This window comes from Petromyzon marinus, chromosome 46 (assembly GCF_048934315.1).
Source record: "Petromyzon marinus isolate PM22_M1 ecotype Great Lakes invasive population chromosome 46, UKy_Petmar_22M1.pri1.0, whole genome shotgun sequence".
Lineage (NCBI taxonomy): Eukaryota > Metazoa > Chordata > Hyperoartia > Petromyzontiformes > Petromyzontidae > Petromyzon > Petromyzon marinus.
Window position 1 is genome coordinate 15,153,903 of NC_133712.1, and position 26,727 is coordinate 15,180,629.

At 50.9% G+C, this 26,727-nt stretch overlaps 1 protein-coding gene across 6 annotated transcripts in view; it reads right to left on the minus strand.

Annotated features, from left to right (window-relative positions):
* LOC116952362 (protein kinase C delta type-like) overlaps nucleotides 1-26,727 on the minus strand; it is a 115,441-nt gene that overhangs the window by 65,929 nt on the left and 22,785 nt on the right. The window contains exon 1 of one of the 6 annotated variants that reach the window (XM_032971643.2): nucleotides 17,295-18,155. The exons of the other annotated variants lie outside the window; for them this stretch is intronic. The gene's annotated coding sequence lies outside the window, so the exon portion shown is untranslated. Of the gene's footprint in view, nucleotides 1-17,294; nucleotides 18,156-26,727 lie in introns of those variants that run through there. 6 annotated transcript variants of the gene reach the window in all.

Here is a 26,727-nt window from a genome sequence, read left to right on the forward strand (position 1 = left end):
TACGTGACTTTACCGAAAGAACCAAGAATATAAACCTCCACTCCAGTTGTACTTCCCGCGGCTGTTTTCCCCATTCTCTCCCACGGAGAAAGCCCAAGTGGAAGGGATTTGGTAAAGATGTGGGCTTCCTCTGCGGCCAGCCTAAACTTACCTCTAGAGCCATATTTTGATTGATATTGCCAATAAAATAAAATAAAACCTACGTGTCAAACTGTAAACACACGATCAAACTTTGGCGGAGATGAGGAGAGGGGGGCGGCATCATTAATCATGATGACAAAAGCCGCTTTTTTCCCTTGGCTGGCGCTCACCTTTTTCCGAAATCCCTTTTTCCCCCCTCTTATGAAAACGAATCAACTTGGAAGCTCGCACGGCCCCTCGCGTCACAGGCGCATTGCCTGGGCGACGTAACACGGTTTACGAAATGTGCCGCAGGTTGGAATTAAGTTGCGTCCCGGGCCAGAGCGCGCGAGCGCGCTCGCTCGTAACGACACCGCGGCGGCCAGCGGGCGAGCGGACGTGGGCGGCACGCGGCAACGAGATGAGCGGGGCCCGGATCGAGAGAAAACGTTTAACGGCGAGCTCGTTTCCGCGGCGGGAGGCGTGAAACGACGCACCGGTTCGCGCCGAAACCCCCCCCGAACTGAACGATTTGCACGACGCAGGCGCGCGCCCGAGGATCGCCCCCCGCTTGTCGACCGGTGGGGCAGACAGAGGGCAGCGCGGCGGTGTCCGTCGTTGTACTGTGCTTCCCACGGTCCCGCGTCTACGCTCCGAGGCTCCAGCGACCCGTGCTGTGGTGCCCTCGAATAACGCACGTCCGGCAGCGGATGTCACAAAGTGCCGTACGTGTTTATGTTGTATGCGATGGGTTTAATATCACACGTGCGGCCAACGGTGGCTGCTACATTCACCAATTTTTTTTTTTAAAGAGGAACGGATCCTCGAATCGAACCGTCACCCGCAATCGTGGCAATTCGTAAAATCTCCACAACTTCTCACTCGGTGAGCAAAGTGCAAATGAACACGCAATGTCAATACAAACGCATGACGTGTCCTAAAGTGTCTAGAACATTACGAATCATCAAGTGTAAACGGATATATAACCGATGAACATTTAATTAACAAGTGTTGCAAAACTGGTCTGGATATACAGCTCAGGTTACAGGGCTCCAAGGTTCACAATTTGCTCGCTCCACCCACTTCGTATATGGCCACGCCCACATCCAAAGGCTGCCGACATGAGGACCCGCCTACTCACCTGTCAGCCCCTCCTACTACTTGGGTAGACCCACCTACTACTCGGGTAGCCCCACCTACTACTTGGGTAGATCCGCCTACTACTTGGGTAGATCCGCCTACTACTCGGGTAGATCCGCCTACTACTCGGGTAGATCCGCCTACTACTCGGGTAGATCCGCCTACTACTCGGGTAGACCCGCCCACTACTCGGGAAGCCCCGCCACTTGGCGCGTGTCGAGCATGTGACCACGAAATGTTCAAAGGCCTGAGGAAATTAATTCAGATTTCATTGGGGGGTTTTTTTCCGCAAAAAAAACATTTTGGAGGAGTCTTTCAGGAAAACGAGAACAGTCCCAGGCCAAACCAGCAGATGATAACTCCTGCATCCCTTCCACTTAGAAACATCTACAGGAGACGTCTCTCCATTCTTGCCTGCCTACTTACTGCAATGCGTCGCGCGCGCTCACACCCACACCAATGTTAAACCATCGCCAAACACTGCAGGACACCAAACTTCTCTCTCTCTCTCTGCATCTTCTCTCGAGCAATGCTCAGGGGGTTTTGAATGTCCCCCGATTCCGGGCCTCTTCTAACCTTGCTCGTTTCAAGAAAGGCGTCAACTCTTAGCCGTCACAACTCGTGTTGCTGGCCGCGAGACGAATCGGAGCTTTTTGGGCCTGTGCTCAACAACCACAACAACAACAAAAAGCCACACAATAATGTCGGTCTACGCTTTTTGTTGTTGCTGTTGTTGTTGACCTCACGTCTCCCCTTTTCGTTTTTGCTCCACAGTCTATCCCAGCAGTTGTTCACGGGCGCGGGGCAGAGAGGTCTCGAGAGACAGAGAGACGTCTTCGCGTTCCGTTTGCGGCTTCAAACGACGTTGCCACGCACCGTCAAATTTGCGTTGGTTTAAATAATAAAAAAAAATATTGCTGCGGTTTTCCCACCTGATGACGATTGCTTGTGTTGCGATCGAAACGTCGCGATTTTAATGTTTTTTTTTAATATATATACCTACGCGACTTTAACGAAAGAACCAAAAAGAGTATGGGGGATCCCTGCAGTCACGAAAACTTCAAATCTAGATTAAATTCAAATAGATTTGTTTATCTCCCCCCACAATCGAGATTGTAGATCCATCGACATTGAGAAGCAGCCGCGCCTTGTGGCTGAAGCGAGCGTTCGTAGATCGCACAACGACCACAACATCTGTGCTGCTTTACTAAAGCCTTCCGTGACTTTTGATCGGTGTCAGAATTCCTCACGTTTGCAAGCACCACCACAAACATGTACGAATATATAGAACTTATTTCGCATTCGAGCGTAGCCAACCGTGCTAAATGGGAGGTTGCGTGTCGTGGCACCACTTGAGCGGTTTTCAATTTTCTGATGCGGCCTACAGAAGCGAATTATGCGATAACCAAATGAAATGAAGTGGGGGTTATCAAATAATAGACTTTTTTTTTGGCCGTATAAATAAAGCCGGTACGAGTTTTAAAAAAATGTGCTAATCGGAGGCGCGTACGTCAGATGCTGACGAGTTTTTAGCACGGTTAGTCTCCGAACGGGGCGAAAGAAGTTCAACGTACGCTTTGTTTACGCTTTGTTTACCCGGGAAAGTCTCGCTGTGTTTCATTATGCTGTTTTTCAGGAGGGTCCTGCCACATTTTCGCAGGTGGGGGGGGGGGGGGCAGGTTTTATCTAAACAAAAAAACTAAAGTATTTTAATTTTAACCAGGTAAAGGCTCACTGAACTTTATAGTTATTTTTCAATAAACGACCTGGCCACTAAACGATAGCTCAACGAAGTGGCTTATCACGTGGAATTGTATATCGGTCAAATACTCTACGAAAGCACGTCGGTTCTAAAATGTGGAGGGAGGACCCGGATAAAAATCCACGCGACCACGGGAAGGGAGGGAGAGAGAGAGAGACGCAAATAATTGGTTCTGTGTAGTACTGCATCTGGAAAGCCAAGGTTGATGGACTAAACATTTATTTTATTTGTACGTGAAGGCTGAGGAAGTGGTTCTTTATATTTGTTGTGCCAAAAAACACAATGCAATCTCCTAGTGCGCCAAACGTGGTTTGGCCAACACCGCAAACGCTTTGGCTCGGCAGAAACCGTTTGATGACAAATGTGGCAACGTAAAACCAACAACAACAAAAATCCCACATTCCGAAGAAAGCGATCAACATTTGGGAGTTCAACACGTAGTAGTAGGGCTTTCGTGACCAATATTATCCACAAAAGGATTTTGAGTGAGATCGCGTAAATAGAAATGTCTTTAAATCTGCCACCACCCGACAGAGCCACTTAGTAAGGTTTGTCATGTAGACAAACTAATTGGCACGGTTTTGTTTACGTGACAAACCTTACTTATTGATTATGTTGGGTGGTGGCAGGTTTAACGACACATTTACACGATCTAACCCAAATTACCCCTCTACTATGGATGATTTACAACTTCCTTTCTGAAGCAATTCTTTGAAACTGCTCACAACAGGCGACTTAATAACGTTGTATTTGTTCTGTCCAATAAACCTGAAAATCACCGCCCCCTCTCCCCCCCTCCCTGTTGCATTCAATTAAAGCAATTTTCAGAATTACCATTCTAAAAGGATGCATTCTTTCTCAGACAATTAGTGATCATTTTACAGCTCTCTTCTTTGTCCATTACTCAATGAAGATGTCCTCCACCCACCCATGGCACGTCTTTCATGGGCGGGTTTGTTCGATCATGCTTCCCCGCGCTGGTCATTGCGGGTTTGGTGAAGAGAGCCCGGAGACCGGTAAACGCTACCGCTCGCCACCGGTGCCAGACATTGGGTCTACTAGCCCAGATCCGACACTTCACTTGTCGGTACCACCTTACGTATATGTCTGTACGTATGACGAATTTATATTTTCGCACCGTACATAACCAACGATGCTACATCGGAGGTGTGGGTCGCGGCTCCACTTGAGCGGTTTCAACTTCCTGATGTGGCCTACAACTGCATTATGCCGTACGAATGAAGCCGGTACGAGTGAAGTTTATGCTACCGTGTGTGGGGCCAATTCCCCTCCTGACCCACTGACTACGTGGCCGGAAATCAAACTCGGGTGTGCCTCCCGGGTTCGTAGTGCAGTGCGGCACACCAGGTCGCGCTCATTACACACAAAGTGCTCGCCACAAATTAACCGCAATACCTTGCCGATGTCGTCAAGGAGCAGAAAAATCACGCGCACTCCGGTGGTCATCCTCGCACCGGCGGCGTTTGGCTCGCCATCGAACAAAGACGGTCACCGCATCGCGCGCTTTCGGATGCGCTTCTGCGGCCGTCTGGAACGCTCTTCCTTCCGAAGTTAGGCCACCGGGAGCTGTTGCACTTTTAAATCATCTAGAATGAAAACTAATTTCTTTAAAACTACTTTTTGTGTTTAGTTTATTGTTCTTCCCCCCGCACCTACGATTAGCACGGTTAGCTACGTACGGTGCGAAAGGAGTTCAACATACACACGTACACAGTGATACCAGTGGCAAGCGATATCACAAAGCTGCAATGACCAGCGTGATGAAGTATGGCCAAACAAACCCTCATGACTGACATGGCATGGGGAGGCGTTCATGCAGCATTGAGGGGTGTTATGAATCACTTTTTAATCATTATGCAAGACAGAACTCAGAGCTGTTTGTTCAGGCTGCTACTGTACGTGCGTACGTTGAACTTCTTCATCGTACATAACCAACCGCGCTAATCGGAGGTGCGCGAGGAAGGGAAAAGACAATAAAATAAACGCAAAAAGCAGCTCTAAAGAAATGGATTTAAAAGCGCGCAGCTCCAACGGCATTCCGAACATCGGCAGGAAGAGCGTTCCAGACGGCCGCAGAAGCAGCAAACTGAAAGCGCGCGACGCGTTGACCCGACTGTGAACTCGCTGGGGACGAGAGATCAAAGTCTCCTTTTCGGAAAGGTTGCCCCCGTGTCGTCGAGGAGTGACAGCACAACTACAATTTTTTTCTGCGGCGCTGCACCGCTCTCCGAACGAAGTGGGGAGTGCACACGGAAGGGGATGGGGGGGGAGGCCGAACCACAAAACGTTACACCACAACCCGGAGGATGAAACAGCGACAGCCGTGCATAATGGAGTACGGTACTCGGAAGGAGGGCGGACTGCGTGCACGCGCGCGGGAAATGATGCGCCCCAAGGTCTCTCGTGAAATGCGACCGCCTTGTAAGACGAACCGCACGGCGGCAGCCCGAACCGTCGCGGGTGGCACCGCGACAAAATTTCGGCTGGCTCAGCGCGCGGACGGCACGCGCACACGCGCGCACGTTCCCCCGACACCACAAGCGCAACGCAGCGCAGCGCGGCAAAAAGGGAGAAGCCGTCACCAAAGCGAGGGGCGCTTTGGTGACGTGGCACGTGTTGCCGTCGATTCGCGAACGGCCAACAATCGGGACGCTTCCGCCAACTTACATATTCCTTTTTGTTTGACTCAAGGGGGAAGGGAGGCGGGGTGTCAAAATGACTGGGCGGCGCCCACGTGAATTATTCACGCGAAACAGCTGTTGAGCCTGTTTAAGGACCTTTAACGTCCGTGGCAACCCCCCCCCCCGCCACCACCTCCATGTGTGCGTGCGTGCGTGCTCTCTACTGTGGGGGTACCATAGTGGCTAGGAGATGTTATCTCCCTCGCGTGGTATGGAGGGGGTCGTGGGTTCCATCCCGACCGTGACGCCCGCTGTATATTTGGAGTTTGCGGTGTCTCTCCCACGTGGTCGCGTGGATTTTTCTCTGGGTCCTCCGTTTTTTTTCCCCTCCACATTTTAGAATCGACGTGCGCTCAGAGCATTTGGCTGCTATACATTTCCACGTAATTATAAGCCCACTTCGCTGAGCAATAATTCGTGATAGCCAGGTCGCTTTTGAAAAAGGAGCTATATAGCTCCTTGGGCCTTACCTGGTAAATAAAAAAAAATTGGGGGTTGCACCAACATCTGCGACCATTCAACACTGTACAGTTTTGCAAATTGGCAGGAAGCCACAAACGTGGGGGAACACACTTGCACATTCACACGCCACAAAGATCCTCCAGTATAGCTGTTAGTGAGCACCTCTGAAGGGCCTGAAGGGCATGCGAGGGGGGTGGGTGGCCAGCACAATCGTCACTGGCAGTCGGCCGTGAGCGGGAATCGAACTGGGGTCGCCGGGTTCGTAGCGCAGCGTAGCGCTAACCCGCCAATGCACCAGTGCTCCCCGCAGCACCACACGCTCGCGCGCTCCCCCACCGATTGAAGATAAACAACAGCGGCGTTGTGTTGCTTTCAGCCGTTTGGGCGGTTGTCACTGCACAGTCAAACGTGCCTCCCTAGGCTCGGCCGGAAAGTTACAACGGTGGCGGGCGGAGGAGGAGGAGGAGGGAAAAAAGCAAAAAAAATAACTTAATGACATGCCGCTGCTGATGCCGCCACCGCCGCAGCCGCCGGCAGTGCTGCAAAAACAACAACAACAACAGTAAAAAACTCCACCACATTCGCCAATGACACCCACTGTGTGTGCGTGTGGCATCGAGAGCCAACGTACAGTAGGCTCTCGATTATCCGCGTGCGGTTTATCCGATTTGCGGATTAACCGTGCACCTGAGATTTTGACACCAATTAACAACTCGTGGATTTTCCCTTAAGCCCAAATTAATAATCTACAAATGGTCACAGATTGTTATTCTTGCAAACGTTTATGACAAGTTGCGCGCTTAAAGCGAACACACATGCGCTTCAGTTAATCGGAAATCCACGTGATCCGCTCTACAGCACAGTCGTTGCCATATCTTTACAACAGTGGGCGGAGTTTGATTGATGTCGACTGGTGTGCTTATGTAATAAATAAGATCAATACATTCTTTACTACAAATTTTTGTTTCATTCATTGGCAAAACTCCATTTTATTTGCTTAAAACAATATTTATACACCGATATTTGGCGTAGAGAATCCGCGGGAAATGGTTACATTTTTGGATTATCCGCAATTTATAATTGTCCGCGGCCGTCCTCCCCGTCATCAGCGTGGATATTCGAGAGTCTGCTGCAGTAGTTGGCGACGTTTTGTTGGGCAAAGGCACGCCGTAAGGCAGCAGAGGGCGGTGCGGAAAATTGGACTGCTGCACTTGTACTTTGCTCCAACGTCTTGGGCGTTTCACCAGAATCCCTTACCAGCCAGCTTGGGAAAATCCACGGTCAAATAACCTCCAGCCCCCCCCACCACCACCACACCGATCCGCATGGCATGGAGGGGACCCCCCTCATCCCAGCAGTGGATCGCGTCGCGATTGCCAGATTGCGCATTCCCTCCACTCCCAACCTGCGCAGGGGGGCTCCTGCAAGTACCGCCGCCACTTGCCGGACGGCCTTCGGGGCCTGTGGCCTTCCTCCACCAGCCACGGAGGGTCCCCGCCAGCCGGACTCGAGCGCGATTAACGACAATTAGGTCTCGGCACAGATTCGTGGGTGCCGCCTAGGCGCCGAACGAAACCCTCGGCGCCATAAACCCGCCGTGCAAAAACGACGCTCGACAATCCCGAATGGCGCGTGCAGCATTTTTTTTCCCCCCCCCCCCCACTTTTACACTCGCGACCGTCGGCAAGTGCGTCCGGCGCTGCTGTTAATCCGCCAAAACCGTGGAACGGACTCTGCACTGAAAGCTGCGCCCTACCGAGCGCCGCGTATACAGTGCCACGGCTGAGCTCGTGTTTGCGTGGGGGGCGGGGGGGGGGGCACCTTAAAACGCTCCGACCGCAAAAGACATTTGTCAAAAAAAACTGGTTCAGCACTTCCTCCCCCCCCATCACCCCCCGGCCAATGCCGAGCCGCCCGCCGACGCATTTCTCAACAACGTTAACCGTGTCTGGGTGGCGGGGTGACGGAGCAAAACAGCAGAGCAATCTCAAGTGGAAGTGGTGGTGGTGGTGGGGGGGGGCTGCCACAGGCCCGGTTGCTCAAAGTGCGAAACCAAACGAGGAAGCATCCCGTTTGAAGTCGACGACGCCTTTTCGCGTGGGGACACCAAAGTGCAGACAAACAAAAAAAATTCTACGCTCGTGACGACGACGACGACGAGGACTGCCCCGAGCTATTTTTTTTCCCCCCCGGCGGGGCCAGTGCAGAAATTGGGAGCACTTAAGGAATTACAAAAAAACACTTAAGCTTGCGCCGATCTGTTTCGTTCGGCTAATTTGAGCGAATTAGTTGGATAGCGCCCACTCGCTCGTTTCGAACGGTTGTCGCATATCACCACCCGACCATTGGCACGTCAAGAAACTGGAACCACGAAAAAGCTATGCCACATATTGCTGCGAGGTACTCCCGGCAAAATGAAATATCTGCTCTGGGCTCACGGACTTAAATAAGTAATATTTATTTTTAAAAAAACTTCTTTTTAAACATGCTTTTATGAAATGTACTAGTAATGGAAGAACTCCACGACTCCAGGAAGTGGCCCCGAAGCTTCCATAGCGTAAGGGGCCGTGGTCATTTACAGTCAACGTTAGTTGACCGTGGACAATTAGACCAAAGCCAAAACATAACATAAAAAATAATGTTGAAAAATATATGTTTTATTTTTTACGATAGAATATAGTATTGTCATCAGAATGCCATAAGTATACCAAGTTTGCAGTCGATACCACAGTGGGAAGTGGGTTAAAATGGAGTTACAAGATTTGAGGATACAATAACGACAACAACAGACAGAGCGAGTTAAATGAAAGTGTAGAAAAAAAGAGGAGACCAAAAAGCATGACACGGATTCTCGACGCAGAGTCTGGAATGAAGACGCAGGCCAAGATTATTCAGCAACGCTATTTCGAGACCCACAGTGTGCACACCGAGGGAAGACCAAAGGTGGTAATCGGCCAGTTCCTACTCTCCGTGCACCATACACAAAGAGAGATACTGAAGTTACCGATTGGCTGACGGGATGATAATGGGGGCGCGGGGGGGGGCAGGGGGAAATTGCCACGCACCACACCACAATATTTAACAACAAATAAACGTTATAATTAACTTATTTATAACTAAATAGATTGTCCTAAATGTTTAAACTAAAACCAAATAATTCTTTATTTTACCAGGTAAGGCCCACCGAGCTATACAGTTCGTTTTCAGAAGCGACCTGGCCACAAATCATAGCCCAATGAAGTGGCTTATATAACGCGGAAATTTATAGTAGCAGCCAAACACTCTAAACGCATGATGTTGAATCTAAATGTGGAGGGAAAAACCAAAGGACCCGGAGAAAAAATCCACGCGACCACGAGGAGAACAAGCAAACTCCAAAAATACAGCAGCAGTCCTCAGGGTCGGGATCATACACACAGCCTCCTGTATACCAGGGGAGGTAGTCGACATCTCTCCAACGCAGTGCGTTGACTGCTTCAGCAGACGGTATTAGGATGGCCAACAGCAGAAAAATGACAAGCGCGTTGTTCGGGGAAAAAAATGGAAGTAGGCGGAGAGAGAGGGGAAGGCCAAACGGAGGATGACTTACTCTTTGGTTCTATTGGGTAAAGTCACGTAGGTGAAGTCACCTACGTGACTTTACCCAATAGAACCAAAGAGTATGGATCCTAGCAGTCACGAAAGCTTTAAATCTAGAAGAGGATGACTTGGCAAACGGCATCGAGAGATCGGTGGCAGAGACACGTGGCCACTTACTTGAGCATGTTGGCACAAGAGGAAAGTGAAAAAAAATGACGAAATGTGCTCATTTCGTCCATCGTGAAGGTGATGACTTGAAAAAAGATCCCCGTATGGCCTTAAAACTTTCGGGGCAAGTGCTGTTAAGCGTGGGGCACCTGTTCAGGCCGGCACGGCGCACAAAGGAGGTCGGTGGCCAACACCACGCCCGGCCGCCTTAGTCTCCCCAGCGGTGATGTTTACACACCACACCAGGTACTCGTTTGAGGCAGAGTCGACCTAGAGGAGGCCCAGGACCTGTCCAGATAATCGTCACCGGTGTTGGTGGCCATGAGCGGGAATCGAACTCGGGCACGCAGGGTTCGTGGCGCAGCGTAGCGTTAACCGCTACACCGCCGCTCCTCACCGGTACACACACACACACATTCACACACACATTCACACACACACAAAGACAAAAATCCCCCGTATAGCCTTAACAAACTGTAGGGGCAAGTGCTGTTAGCGAGCACCTATAAAGGCCGGTACGGCACACGAGGGGGTGGGTGGCCAACACCACGCCCGGCCGCCTTTGTCTCCCTAGCGGCGATGTTTATACATCGCACCAGGTACTCATTTGAGGCTGAGTCGACCTAGCGGAGGCCCATAACCGGTTCAGATAATTGTCACTGGTATTCGCCGTGAGCAGGAATCGAACCCGGGTCGCCAGGTTCGTAGCGCAGCGCGCTAACCCCACTACACCCCACTACACACACACATGTACACATACACACACACATACACGTACACATTCACACACACACACGTGCACAAACACAGCGTGGGTCGCACACACAGAAGGAACTACAATGAAAGAAAAAATATACACGCACACAAAGAGCGTTTAATTCTATTGCGTTATTATACGGGGTGACTCGAAAGTCAGGGCACGTAGGGTTATTTAATTTTAACGGCGGCGTTAAAACATTTTGATCGTCTTATTATTTAAGTCGGTATTGCATCTCTTATCATTATTCATATATTTCTATTTTTCCTGTGGGCCCACCTCAGATCCGTCGTTTTAATAACCCCACCCCCCCCCCCGGGGTGAATGAATTAAGACGGCAAAACAGAAATTGATGGAATGTGCAAAGATTACGCCCCGGCAATCTTCAGAAGAAAAAAAAAAGTCCCGAATTAATTTCAAATGACAATTCAGGCATCAAGCATGACCGTGTGATGAAAGTTCGTCAAAATAGCTAATTAAACAGCCCTAATTGATTTGTTGAAGTCAATATAACAACCCTCTGGGCCACCCTGTACACCGCATGCAGAACGCGTACACAGCTTCCCCGAGCGCATTTAATTTCCACCGCTTGCTTCGTCAGCAAAGGATCACCTGGAATGCGCTCCGCCCCTTCAGAAGCTCAGGAGCTAAGCGAGGTTGGTGGGGGGGGGGATGCGCCTGGCAAGCGCTTGCGTGGGCGACCGCCAAACGCACATAGTTCATAGTTAGTTCATTTATTTGGTATAGCCCAGTGAGCCATTCGGCTCTTGAATCGGGTGCAACCGCAACAAACAAAAACATGAACAAGAAAACATCTTAAAGTGATTATGTGACTGTGCAAACATAAAATCCAGGAAAAAAATATCAAAATATTCCTGAAATAGCACCGTACACCAACGTTGTGTGCAAAAAATCCCAGTGGGATGCAAGTCAAATAACAACAACAACAACCACAAGTCAACTAAGATTAAGGCCATCAGTCTAACTCCGTACTACAATAAACAAAAACATGGCCAAAACAAAAAAAACGTTTTCGAAATCACCAAAATAAAAGCCATGAATGCAATGTAACCGTGATCATAGGGACTGTGACCGAATTTTTTACAATAAACTACATAAATTATAACACCAAAATCTAGAGCCATATTTTAGGCCACTGAATAGCAGTGGCAGCTAGGGGTGTACAACTCCTCTAGAGCAGTTTTGAGTGAAGATCTCATAGGTAGTGATTCAAGTTGCAGTTTATTGGCAATTGCATTCCAGACCCTGGGGGCATCAATAGCGTGACGTCGTCAATATTTCTCATCGCGGCATGTACATCGGGCGCATATCACCACCCCCCCCCACCCCACCATCTCAACCGCTAATGCACGCAGCGCGAATTAAAACATCGGCGAAGGTAATGCCGCGAACGCGAGACCACATTTACGGCAAGGACCAGGAGGCGTAACGCCCCGCACGTCACCGTGGGAATCCACGACGCTACATTCTTACCGTGGCTGGTAAGAATATGTATTTAGATTGCAGGAGGAATCCGATGAGCTATGAAGCTCTTCATCACAGACGTCCAGTTAAGGGGCGGGGGTCAGAACGTTACAGCAACAAACAGTACAAAAACACGACTGGGAGTGTAACATATAGGAAAGGTAAACAAATCGATAGATTTTGTTTAACCAGGTAAAACCCACCGAGCTATTAGCTTCTTTTTTTTAGAAGCGACCTGGCCACATATAATAAGTTCAACGATGTGGCTTAGAAAAAAAAAACTAAACCATAAACTAAACTATTTTTTATTTTACCAGGCAAGGTTCACCGAGCTACAGAGCCCTTTTTCAGAAGCTACCTGGCCACAAATGATTGCTCAACGAAGTGGCTTATCCCCCACGTGACCACAGGAAGAGAAGCACAAACTCCAAATATACAGGCGTCACGGCCACGTTCGGGATCGAACCCAGAAGCGACCTGGCCGCCTCCCGCATTACCACACTGGCGGCGCTCATCACGTGATGAGGGTTATTCCCTGGGAAAGCCGCGAGCCAGCGAGGGTGGTCGCAAGCCTCGAATGCAGGGTCCAAGGGACGCTGCATCCGCATCGCCGTCATGATCACGTCTTTGCATGCCTGCCAACCCCAGCAATTTAAGCGACGCACCCTGCAGGGTTTGTTAGCGCAGGGGTTCGTAACCCCGGAGGGTTTTTAGCCGTCATCACGAACCACTCCTCTCTCCGCGTCTCTTCCCACGCACTGTTCGGCTTTCCAAGTCTGTCCAGTGACCTCCGTTCCCAGGGTTCTCATAACAACTTTGCTCATTTCAGGAAGTGCACAGTATTAACTGTAACCTCTGAACTCTAATAGTGCCGCTTGTTGCTGCCCGCTTGTCGTTTTGGGCCGGTACTCGGAAAATATGACAGCCAACAATATATATTTTTTCAAAAAGATAATCATGCAGATTAACAAAAAAATAACTGGGAAATGTTTATTGTTCATGAATATTTGCTTAAAAAAATGTTTTTATATCGCAATAGGGTTAGCAAGTGAAGTCTGCGGTATACACGTTACGGGCTCTAGCATGAACCCGACGCAAATTTAGTTTTTTAATACACACACTTTTATTGACACGCAAAAGTACCAAATAAATTATTTTGCCCCCAGAATTAATCGCATTTGATGTAGTTGCCCAGCCATACTTCACGAGGGAGATCCGCGGTGCCATCGGCGCAGAACGAGAGCAACAACGACAACATCCGAAGGATTCCGCACGGCGGAAAACGGAGATCGGCGGAACGCGTCCGCGGTGCGCGCGAAACACGGAGCTTGAAGAAGAGCAACAGCCGACGGCGACATTGGGACAGAATAAACCGGCGTATCGCATCAACAAAAACAAGGGGCGAGTTGATGAACAGAACGAGCGGGAGGCGGAGGGAACGCGGTCGAGGGGAACAAAGCAAAAAAAAGCCGAGGACTGTCTAGGGAACACGAAGAGTAAAACAAGCACACGGTGGGGGCTGGGTGGGGGTGCAAGCAGCGGAACGGTGCATTCTGAGTCGGGAGACATTTGAAACGTAGAGGGGGAGAGGTGAGGCGAGGCGAGGGGGCGAGGCGGTATAACGCGGGCAGCAACGGTCGGGCACAACGGCGAACGACGCGCACTTCAACCCGACAACGGCATCAGGGAGGGTTAACCACGCACGCGGTGGCGGGCGAGCCTTCCATAAAGCGGCCGAGCGGTGGTGTCTCGCGAGCTGTGCCCCCCCCCCCCCCCGTGGAACCGCTGGTGGCCAACGAGGGATTGTTGGGAAGTTGTCCGCGGAACTGTTTACAGATTAGTCGATTTTCTCGGGTTTTTTTTACTCCCATTGAACAAATATTTAGATTCTGTGTGCGACCCGCTTTGGGCTAATGACTCACAGAGCTTTCAAAGTAATCTAAACTATATATATTTTACTCATTGTTTTTTTTTTTCGGTAAAGTCACGTATGTAGTAAAATTATATTAAAATAAATCAATCACGACGTTTCTTGTATTTACCTCCGTGCAGTTTAACGCTCTCTATGTGTTGCGTTGATGTCACCCTATGTGCCATTTGTTTTTTTACACCTGATGAAGATCGCTTGTGTTGCGGTCGAAACGTCGTGATTGATTTATTTTAATATAATTTTATTACGTACGTGACTTTACCGAAAAAAACAATGAGTCATTCATGCAGTCACGAAAGCTTTAATTCTTTATATATATTTTTTACCAGGTACGGCCCACTGAGCTGTGTAGCTCTTTTTCAGAAGCGACCTGGACACAAATGATAGCTCAACGAAGTGGCTTATCATCATCACGTGGAAATTTATAGCAGCCAAATACTCTAAACGCGTGTTTTTTTAAATGTGGGGGTGAAAACCCAGAGGAACTGGATACAAAATCCAAGTGACCACGGGGAGAACGCGCAAACTCCAAATATACAGGCGTCATGGTCGGGATCGAACCCACGACCTTCTGTATACCGAGCGAGGTAGTCAACATCTCAGTTTTTTCACTTGGGGGGGAAAAAATATGTGAAATGGTGCACGGTGACCCACGCAAAAAATATTTCGAGGGTCGACAGGAAAACAGCGGCGTCGAACATTTTTTTAAGGCCAGAATCCTCGGGGGATCAAGTGTCAAAAGTCGCGCGTAGATACGCAACGTACGCCGAGGTAGCAACGCAGTTTTGGGGTCGGCGCGCGGGGAGAAAACACAAAAAAAAAGGCCGCGTGGCGAGTGCTCCGCCCGGCGAGAGAGGCCTCCGCCTCTGCTGGACGCGAGGCCACACGGCGGGGCGGGCGGGCGGGCGGGCTTGTAACACGCTCCCCTAAAAGCCCCGCTCACCCATCCGCCCCCTGCAGACGCGGGAATGAAAAGAGTCACGGGGCAGGCTGCCGGGTTTTCTCTCCTCGTAGCCATCCCTCAAGAGCAAACCGGGGGGCAGGTGTCACTGCCCCACTATCTCGACAATCGTATAAAAGGATACCTATGACCCCACCCGCCCACAAAAACAAAGATCCCCCGTATAGCCTTAACAGACTCTAGGGGCAAGTGCTGTTAGCGAGCACCTATGAAGGCACACGAGGAGGTGGGTGGCCAGCACCACGCCCGGCCGCCTTTGTCTCCCTTCGTGGCAATGTTTACACACCGCACCAGGTACTCATTTGAGGCTGAGTCGACCTAGGGGAGGGCCCAGGACCGGTTCAGATAATCGTCACCGGCGTTGGCCGTGGGCGGGAATCGAACTCGTGTCACCAGGTTCGTCGCGCAGTGTAGCGCTAACTGCTACGCCACCGCTCCCCCACGACCCACCCAACCCACCCACCGTAGCTAAGGAATGGGGGGGGGGCCCCCTCGCCCCCCCTCCCCACCGGTTCATTTTGTTGAACCAGGCAAGAAGCCAAAGACAACCGGGGAAGGTTGGGGGGGGGGGGGATGAGTCTCATTTGCAAGAACCCCAGGGAGTCACCAAAATCACACAAAAAGCAAAATAAATAACGACGAAGCGTAGCAAATGAAGCAAATGGAAGATCTGGGAACAACACAAAAAAAACACGGGGACAACTCCGGGTGGGGGTGGTGGTGGTGGTGGTGATAGGGGTGGGGGGGGAACTCCGGGTACTCCCGGGGCCAGATGAAAGGAGACCCATACCGGCCACGCTACACCACTGCGCCCTGGCATCTAAAAAAAAACCGAGACTTCTACCCCACCAAGCCAGCTGCTCTCTTTTCCCAGCATGAAGACACGGCGCGTAGTCCCGGCCGATAGCATGCCACGATTTGTTGCCTGCAAACAGCTGCGCGCGGTCGCGCATGGATTGCGGCGGCACTTCGGCACCGGCCGATACAGAAGAGGCGGAAGACGAAGGAGAGAAGAAGGAGTCGCGGCTTAAGATTCCGTCTTTCAAAGCGTGGCAGTTGAAAAACAACAACGGGGCGAAGTTTCTTAAAATCCCACAATGCCCTCTCTGCTCCACCCAAGCAGTTTGGGGGGCGGGGGGGGGGTGTGGAGGTTCGTCCCGCAGGTCAGTCGGTCATCGGGTCGCGTGTGGCGGTCGGGTAGTGTTGGTTCGACGTACGTCTTACAAGACGTGTGACGACCCGCGTGGCAGAAGAGTACTGTTGATGTATTATTATTTTTCTCCCCAACTATTAACTCGTTTTTGTTTTACCAGGTGAGGCCCTCACTGAGCTGCTCATTTTCAGAAGCAAACCCCGGGCTGCCACAAACGGAGGGAAAAAACCAGAGGAACCCGGAGAAAAATGTCACCAACACCACCACCACCGTGTCGCCACCACAACCACCACCGTGTCGGTACCACAACCACCACCACCACCGTGTCGCTACCACAACCACCACCGTGTCACCACCACCACCGTGTCGCCACCACAACCACCACCACCACCGTGTCGGTACCACCGCCACCACCACCACCGTGTCGCTACCACAACCACCACCACCACCGTGTCGCCACCACAACCACCACCACCACCGTGTCGGTACCGCCGCCACCACCACAACCGTGTCGCCCCCTGCTATTTATCGAGGCAGGGTGGAGCCTACGCAGACATTCCCAGGTGCACAGTGAAGGCGCGAGATCACCCCTCGGGGAGGGCCGGGGGTGGGCCCCAAACTCGGCGGACCGGTCACACGAGCAGACACCGGCACGCGGGCTGCAGCAGCAGCGGCGGCGGCGAGAGACGTGCCCAGCCATCTCGACTGCGCGGCCGCCGTGAACAATAAGAACATTCATCCCTTACACACTCACCCACACATCCACCCACACCCACCCACACACACCCCACACACACCCCCCTACAACCGCTTTCCAGTAAAAGTTCACCACTTCAAACCGCAACAATCAGCACCGTTCGTGCAGTACGAGTGAACTACTGGTATTGTGGTGTCCAACACGTCCGCTCGCCTACTTATATCCACCCACAACACTCGCCTACTGAGAGCCATCCACCCCACTCTCCGAACAATATCCACCCACCCCACTCACTTCCCTGCTCAGCCACCCAACCAGCCACCCGCTCCACTCGCACGTTCCACGACCGACCACCTCCGCCCCCCACCACGCGCTCACCCTCGCTGATCCTCGTCCCATCCTACGTGGAACTCGTAGCCGGTCACCTGTCCACGATTGAAATCGCCGTAAAAGCCAGTTCCGTAAAAGCCGCAGCAGGCTCGGGTCGGGAAATGTTCTTCAAAGCCTGCGGGGGTTGTACGAATGTCGAATGTGCTCCCAGCCGTAATTTTTATAATCAGAGTTCTCCGCGCGAAAAGAAGCTCTGGGAATGTGAGATGCACCCCAAATTTCCGGCCTTGTCACGTGCACCCACCCAATGATGATAAGGACTCACTCCCCAACCTTCGCTTTAAATACGAGGGGGGAGGAGGGGGGTGGTGGCTATGCACGTGGTCTGTAATCCAGCATTGTGGAGGCATCGAAGGTTGGCGAATCACCGCACCGATTTTGCCAAAAACTCCCTTCCCATGTATTATGATGGGTGCCTTCTCCTGGCTCGCCAGGAGAAGGCCGGCAACAGCAGAGTGCGGACAAATATCATCGGCCCCTTCTCTATGGGATATCGAGCGTTGCCCCCTTGCACCACATGTAGAAAACACTCGTTAATTTGTTTATATATGTTTAGGACCCCAGAGCTGGGGCAAACGTTGGTAACGACGGCCGGCCCACCACCTGGCTGTTGCCTTCTGGCTTGCTTGTGGCACGCCTCCGTGATTGCGGGACGCATTCCGAGTGGAACTATGGCGGTATGTTATTTACAGTACGGCAGTGCAATAAGAACTTCCCCACGATAGCGCTTTGGGTTACAATTGGTGTTTACTCTCCACCACACCACCGGCGTGCTGGACTAGTAATGATTTGGCTTCGTTTTGTACACGTGACAAACCTTACCGATTTGCCGTGTCGGGCGGTGGCGGGTTTAACGACACATTTAAATTCACGCGATCTAATCCAAAAAAAAACCTCCATCATGGATAAATTGGTCGCGAAAGCCTTACTACTACTACTACTACGAGGTGTTAATAAGGACTTCTCACGGTAAGCCTCGCCGTTATACATTTCATATTTCCCAAGACGCCGATGCTGCTGCAGCACGTCGGTCGGTTTTGACGAACAATGACGGCGGGGGGGGGGGGGGGGGGTGGCCCAACACCAGAAAACACCATCAGCAGATCAGAACACGTATTGAGACTGGAGGAATCCGGTGAGCTGTAAAGATTTTTTTTTTAACAGACGTTCGTTTCACGGATTTCCTAGCTCCGCGTTTTTTTTGCCAATCGAGACTCCGTTTGCACGCAATTCACACGGGAGCCTGGATGCACGCATCGAGAGAGAGAGAGAGACTTGATACAGAATCAGAATATGTGTTTGTACTGCAGGAGGAATCTGAAGAGCTACAAAGCTCTTTTCCACGGATGTCCAGTCGGGGCACGGGGCCAGAACGTGATAACAAAACAGCACAAAAAAGCACGATATGAGTGCAAAGTTCAAGAAATATAAATAAATCACCCCAACACACAGAGATACAATTGAACCATCCCCCCCATCCTACCCAGACAAACCCTCGCCCTTAGAGCAAGCCGTGGATCCTGTAACGACCGCTTTATATATGGCAATCAAAAATTCACGCCCCACAATTTTGTCAACATCGACATCATCGTCGTCGTCGGCCGATGTTCACGAGCGGCTTGACGGAAAGATCGACGGCGTTTGGAATCCGCAGCCGACCAGTGCCCGCCCGAGTAAAGACCTCAACGTGCAACAGTCAACATCGGCACCGAAGGAGAGACAAAGGCGGCAGGGACGGGGGGGGGTGAATGGCTCTCTTTTGTTGTGCCGTTTTGCCTGTTTAAACAAATGCTGGCCGGATGTTGTTGGTCTGGAGAGCCCACGGAATGATTGAAATGAAAGGCGAAACAATATTACTTTGCACGTGCGGGGACAAAACCAGGGGTCATTGCTTTTTTTATATATAATATTTATTTTTGCTCAGCATAGGGTGACCCCTACCTGTCATGCAGATAAAGAGTGCTTTTAGCTAACATCGAAACCGGTGGAGAGTTTGCTTGTACGTATAAACAAATGTAGCTCGATTATCATCGGTCTATGGCCTAAAGATTTTTGTTGTTGTTAATTTTTAACGCCAAGCGGACGAATGGAAGCCTGTCGATTTTGTTTTTATGCACAATGCTCCACAGTGGGTTTAGTGCTCCGAACCCTGGCGATCCCCAGTTCGATTCCCAGCCATGGATCGCACAAAGTGGCCGAGTGATGTAGCGTGTACAAAATTCTGTGGCACGTGTCGTGCCGGGTACCGCAACATCCGACCGTGTCCGTCCAGTGCATGCTATGCTCCATTGGCTTCCGGTTGCTGAACAAATACATTAAAAGGTCGCACTCATTACACACACACACACACGAAGTGCTTGCCAGCGTCAAGGCACACGCGCGGAAACGAGCCGAGCGCAACCCTTGCACGGCGATCGTCACCGCGGAAGGGCCTCACCGTCAGCATCGTCACCACTGTCATCATCGTCATCACCATCGTCGTCATCCCCCAAAGCAGCCAACATCTCGCAGGATCCGGCCGAGCCCTCGAGAATCCAAAAGAGCAGAGTTTTGTCGCTTGCGTCTTCTCTGCGGTGGATGTCCCCCTCTCAGATAAACTAGGAACCATTTCTTTTTTTATTTTACAAGGTAAGGCCCACCCGAGCTATACACAGCTCTTTTTCAGAAGTGACCCTGCCACAAATGACAGCGCAACGAAGCAGCTCATCACGTGGAAATGTATGGCAGCCAAATGTTCTAAACGGGTGAAGTTCATTCTAAACGTGGAAGGAACAACCGGAGGACCCGGAGAAAAAAATCCACGCGACCACGGGGAGAGAAAGAGACGATGCAAACTCAATATATACGGCAGGCGTCAGGGTCTGGATGGAATCCACGACCTCCTGCATACCAGGCGAGGTCGTAAACATCTCGCCACCGCCGACTGAGCGAACGCCGATCGTCCCAAGTTTTTTTGCCGCGAGGCTGCGATGCCGCAACACCCGAGGAGGGGGGGGGGGGGAGGCGAGCGGATGGAGACCACCGTCCAAAGGACGCCTCAAATCGATATCTCGGCACAGTGCTTGGTCTCTCTGTTCGTCATTACCCATCATAATACTTTTTTTTTACAAACCTTGGGAGAGAGGAGGGTACGGGGGAGAACGCATGCTTGGTAAAGTGCATGCTACCTGCTATTAAATAGTTCGGAAACGGGGCACATGTAAAGAAAAAATAAAAAATGAAAAAGTGCACAGACAAGCCTGGAGCGATGCGTGCTCGGAATTACATTGAGGGACACGGTGGGGGCACGACGCACGGATTAGAGAACGGACGCAGGTCAAAGCCATTCATTCAGACTGTAAAGAAACGCAAGTTGGCAAGTTGCCCTTGGGCAGCACACGTCTCTAGAAGGGACGATGGCGGTAGACGGTCACAAGAACGACGACCACTGACGGAGCCAATGGGGGGGGGGGTGGCACATTGCCCCCCTCAATGATCCGATCGAAATCCCTCATTTAGATCGGATAATTTGGGGTTTATTAGTAATAAATCGGCATTTTGCAACCCCCACTGCCACTGTGTAGCATATTATTACGTGCCAGGGACTCTATGAGAAGAAAGGACAATAGTCCGAGTCCATAATTGGCAATAAGTAACGGCAAAGCGGTTATGAGTGACTCACAGAATTGTGCACAGTTGCGTATAGAGTCTACGACTTCCCTGAAGGCATCGACACCTTCAGCGAGCGCGATGCCGATCACACAACGCGGTTCCAATTCGACCCTCGATCGATGGCTGCGTCATCACCGCACACGCGTCGAATAACAAGCAATGGACAAGTCCTTACTTACTAACAACTCCTTACTTTCTAACAACTCCTTACTCACTAACTCCTTACTTACTAACAACTCCTTACTCACTAACTCCTTACTCACTAACTCCTACTCACTAACAACTCCTTACCTACTAACAACTCCTTACCTACTAACAACTCCTTACTTACTAACAACTCCTTACCTACTAACAACTCCTTACTTTCTAACAACTCCTTACCTACTAACAACTCCTTACCTACTAACAACTCCTTACCTACTAACAACTCCTTACCTACTAACAACTCCTTACTTACTAACAACTCCTTACCTACTAACAACTCCTTACCTACTAACAACTCCTTACTTACTAACAACTCCTTACTAACAACTCCTTACTCACTAACAACTCCTTACCTACTAACAACTCCTTACTTACTAACAACTATTATTATTTTTCATTGCTGGAGGGGTTGCACCCTCCCACCTGAAAATCCTGGCTCCGCCATTGACGACGACGACGGGAGTGGCAGCTGAGGGATGGAACACATTGATCGCGAGATGTTAACCACCTCGCCTGATATGCAGGAGGTCGTGAGTGGCAGCCGGGGGACGGAGCGCATCCGAGAGGAAAACATCTACGGCAGAGAAGACACGAGCGACAAAATTTGTCGATTATCGAGGGCTCGGATCCCGCGAGAGGTCGTGGGTTCGATCCCAACCCTGTCGCCTGCTGTATATTTGGAGTTTGCGCATTTTCCCCGTGGTCACGTGGATTTTTCTCCGGTGCCCACCGGTTCCCCCCCCCCCCCACACATTCAGAATGAACGTCACACGTCGAGACTCTTTGGCTGCTATGAATTTCCACGCGACGATAGGCCACTCCGTTGAGCTATCATTTGCGATGGCCAGGTCGCTTCTGAAAAAGCACTACATAGCTCAGTGGGCCTTACCTGGTAAAATTTAAATAGCTTTTTATATATAGTTTTAGTTTTCCCATTCGAGCGCCCGCGCACGGTTTAACCGGCCCCGACAGGCACCTCCCACCACCGAGCAGCAATAACAATAACACCCGGCAGCGCACACTGACCAAACGCGTTCCTCAGCACTGCTACAACTAAACTGTTCAGGTTTTTTTTTTAAACCAGGCAAGGCCCACTGAGCTACAACTGCACAGCTCTTTTTAAGGGGCCACCTGGCTATCGCAAATGGTAACTCGAAGAAAAAGGCTTATCATCATCATCAGCACGTGGACGTTTATAGCATGCCAAGTAACTCTAAAATGCGCGACGTCGATTCTCAATGTGGAGGGAGGGGGGGGTGGGGAACCGGAGAATCCGGAGAAAAATCCACACAACCACCACGGGTCGGTGGGGAGGGGGGGGGAAGGAGAGAGAAACACGTAAAGTTCAAATATACAGCAGGTGTCAGGGCTGGTATTGAACCCACGACCTCCTGTATACCAGGCGAGGGAGTTAACATCTCCTAGCCACCGCGATGATGATGAGAGAGACACCGCAAACTCCAAATATACAGCAGCAGGCATCGTCAGGGTCGGGATCGAACCCACGACCTCCTGTACACCAGGCGAGGTAGGCGACATCTCACCACCGTGGCGTGTTGACTGCTTTAGCAGTCGGTATTAGGATGGCCAAAGCAGGAAAATGACAAGCGCGTTGTTCGGGGGAAAATGGAAGTAAGCGGAGAGAGAGGAAGATCTAACAGAGGATGACTTGACGATGGCATAGAGAGATTGGCGGCAAAAACACGTGGCCACTTACTTGGCCATGTTGGCACGAGAAGAAAGTGGGGAAAAACATGACGAAATGTGCTAAGGACACTTCCATGGTAAACAGGACTCTCATTAAATTTCGATTTAAAGCTTTCGTGACTGCAGGGATTCATCTTCTTGGTTCTTTCGGTAAAGTCACATAGAATGGAAATAAAATAATAAATAATCAAACGTGATCAAATTAAATTCTCACGACGCTTCGGCCACAACACAAGTAGCCTTCTTCCAAGAAGAGGACTCTCATTGTGAATTGGACTCTCATGGTGAACTGGACCTCCATGGTGAACTGGATTCTCATGGTGAACTTGGACTTCCAAGGTCAGGGGTCGGCAACCATAATAACAAGAAGAGCGAATTTCAAGAGCCGAGCGCTGCAATTCTGAAAGGGCCACCGCACGCAGCTCCGTAGCTGCAGGCTTGGCGACCCCTGTGCTAGTCTATTCAATAAACACAAACATATCTGACCACTTCAATATCCACACATTGAGCAGTTCCCCCCCCCCCCCACCTCTCTCCTCAACCTCCTTCTGTTCCTCTCTCAAAGCCTCTCCCTCCTCTTCTCCATCGCCCATTCCCTTCGTCTTCCCTCCCCTCGCCCCCTCCACTCGGTCCCATCCCTCCCCGGTAGCCCTTCCGTGAACCCCACGCGCGCCCTCTCTAACGGGTCACTCATCCGTCGGCCCGTTGCGCTGCCCCTTGCCCTCTAAATCACTCTTAACGTCGTAACGCTTTTAATACTACGTAAAGCGCTTGAGCTAAGGATGAGATTTAAATTTTTTTTAATAAGGTCCGCTTTGAGGTTGGGTTGGGCGGGGATCGATGTCGTCATCGTCGTCGTAATCATCGGCATCGCAAATTATTGCTCATTGTCGCCGTGTCACCACCATCCCTTGCGGGCAGCACTCAGCATGACGAGTCACCATGGGGTCAACATCGAAGACAGAAGAATAAATAAAACCTTGTCTACGTTTAATCACGCTTCTGTTCCCGGGAAAGCCTCACCGAGTCTCCAGACTCTTTTGCGGGAGGGTTCCTGCCAACTTCTCAGGGCGGGAGGGGAGGGGAGCGGCGGGGGACGACATTGCGTTGCCGAATCCCGATCGAGTGATTTCGCAGGTCATGTTTCTTCAGCACTGGGATGTTTTTGGGCAATACCAGTCACAGTGTACGTGTGCCTTTTTATTTTCTCAATATATGGGAGGGGCGGGGGGGGGAAACTGGAGAAGCCACCAGGACACCCATTGCAGGTGCGGGGTGGGCGGGGGGGGAGAGAATGCAGAATAACGACGACAAACGCCGCACACGACCACAAACGCCGCACGCAGAAAGGCGCCCGACCTCGGGTGGATTGAACCCAGACCCCGTCTTGCCGCGAGGCCGCGAGCATTCCCACAGCGTCCACGCCAGCCGTCGCCAAATCTCACGCCGCAAACTGCACGGCGACAATAAGCGCCGGGCGTGGTAATCGTGCAAAAACACACGCGGCGCGCAACGAGGGAAAACCCGTTCACTTTCACGCAAAGGGCCGACGAGCTGTATACGACACATTAACTCCGCGTGTAAAGATTAACCACCGCTCCCCGCAACACCATTCCCGCGTCGGTTTGACGGGCCGTCACGACGATCCAGGGGTCGCGATTCGACTCAGGAACCGGCTATTTATATTCGGAACCCGTTTCCACTCTTCCCTTCCGTGGTTGTGGCTGTTTTGGTTTGGTTTGTTTTTTTTCGAAATTGCCCAAACGTACCGCAAACATAAGTCGTCACACGCGCGATTTTTTTTATTGCCAGAATGGGGTAAAAGCCATTCTTATTTTTCATACTTTGACACCGGCAAAAAACGTATCCCACAGTACAGCTGCTCGCCCCGAGCTATAAGCGCTCTGATGCGTGCATTGTCCTTGTGCTGCTCACCTTTTGGGCCGTAAAAAAAGGCTAACCCAAATAACCTGTTTAACACGTAGGCTTTCGCGACCAACACTCGAGGTTTTTGGGTGTAGATCGGGTAAATATATAAATGCGTCGTTCAAACCCGCCACAGCCAACGAGTCAGGGTTGTCACGTAAACAGAGCATGCCAATTCGTCACTAGCACAGCTGTAAACACAACTAGCACAGCTGTAAACGGAACATGCCAATTCGTCACTAGTACGAATTGGCCACGCTCTGTTTACGTGACAACCCTTACTAGTTGCCTGTGTCGGGTGGTGGTGGCGAGTTTAACGACGCATTTTACGAGCGCTGCAGAGATGGAGCGATGAAAGAGGCCTTGTGTGCGGCAGGAGCCAGACGAAATGTTGCATCACGATACCTCGAGGAACAGCGGCTAAACAAAGCCGTTCATATTTTATTTCACCGGGTAAGGCCCCGACTGAACTTACCCAGCTCTTTTTCAGAAGCGTCCCGACTATCGCAAATGGTAGTTCAAGGAAGCGGCTAATCAAGGGTTGGCTATGCACGGTCGGCTATGTACCGTGCAAAAAAGAGAAGTTGAACGTCCATGCACATGCTTCCCCCGCACCTACGATTAGCACGGTTGGCCACGTACGGCGCGTGAAAGAAGTTCAACGTAGGCGTACGGACGTTGCCAATGGTTTACCTCTACTCTCTCCGGCCCCCCGCTTAGCTCTCAGTGCCCACCCCCCCGCCCTCCCACATACACACACAATGTCTCACCTACAGCCGACCACTAAGTCTGCGCTTGCCTCTTACAGCGAGACCGCTCCAGCAGCCACCCCCGTGCGGTGTAAATGAATAAAGGTCAACTTATCGACCAAATACTTCCAATAATTTTATCAATTCCCACACACACACAGCCCCCCCCCCCCCCCCCGCCGGCCGATGAATTGGATATTTTTACAGTGTCTATTTCACCTTGAAAAGGTGATTTTTAAATTAACCGTGAATCTGTAATGTAGCATGGCAACACGTGGGTTACTTTACCCCACAACCCATGCATTGGAAAGGGCTCTACATATGCGTACATACATTTATCTATCATTTATATATATATTTATATATACATTATGTCTATACAATGTATGTTAAACTTCTTTCGCACCCTACGTAGCCAACCGTGCTAATCGGAGGTACGGGGGGGGGGGGGGAAGGACAACAAACTAAACACAAAAAGCTGTTTCAAAGAAACGAGTTTCCAATCTAGACGATTTAAAAGTGCATTGCTCCAGCAGCTTTCAAATATCGGAAGAGCGTTCCAGACGGCCGCAGGAAGGCATCTGAAAACGCCGTGCGATGCAGTGACCGTCTTTGTTGGATGGCCAGCCAAAGATCAATTAACAATGTACAGCCATTTGTCAATCCACTGTCGAATTATGGCCTCCCCACGGGCTGCCATCGTCATGGAAGTTGTCTGACCATACTTCACCAATCAGGTCAATGGCGGTTGGTGAAGACGGTTGCCCCCCAGGACTGACTGCGGACGTGACCCAAGCCAGTGGGCTGGAAATCGAACTCGGGTGAGTGCAGCGCGCTAACCGCTGCACCGCCACTCCTAACGAAACTCACCTCACAGGTGACTTCCATATTGTGTGGATTATAAAGACCCTTCGGAAAAAAAGTGAGACAGACTCCAAAAAAACGTGCGTCTGGTGCCAGTAAATGTAAACAGATCTCATCTCGCTCACAACAGCAACAACGGCCGCCATTCACCACGAAGTGGCGGTGATGTCACCACATCGGCTGTGCCAGGCTAGGTGCACCTGTAGGCCGTCACGTGACGTGTGGCAGGAGGTTATGGGGGGACAGACCCAAGCGTTGTGGGGTGACTGGCTCACAAAACAAAGACAAAGATCCCCCATATGGCCTTAACATACTTTTGG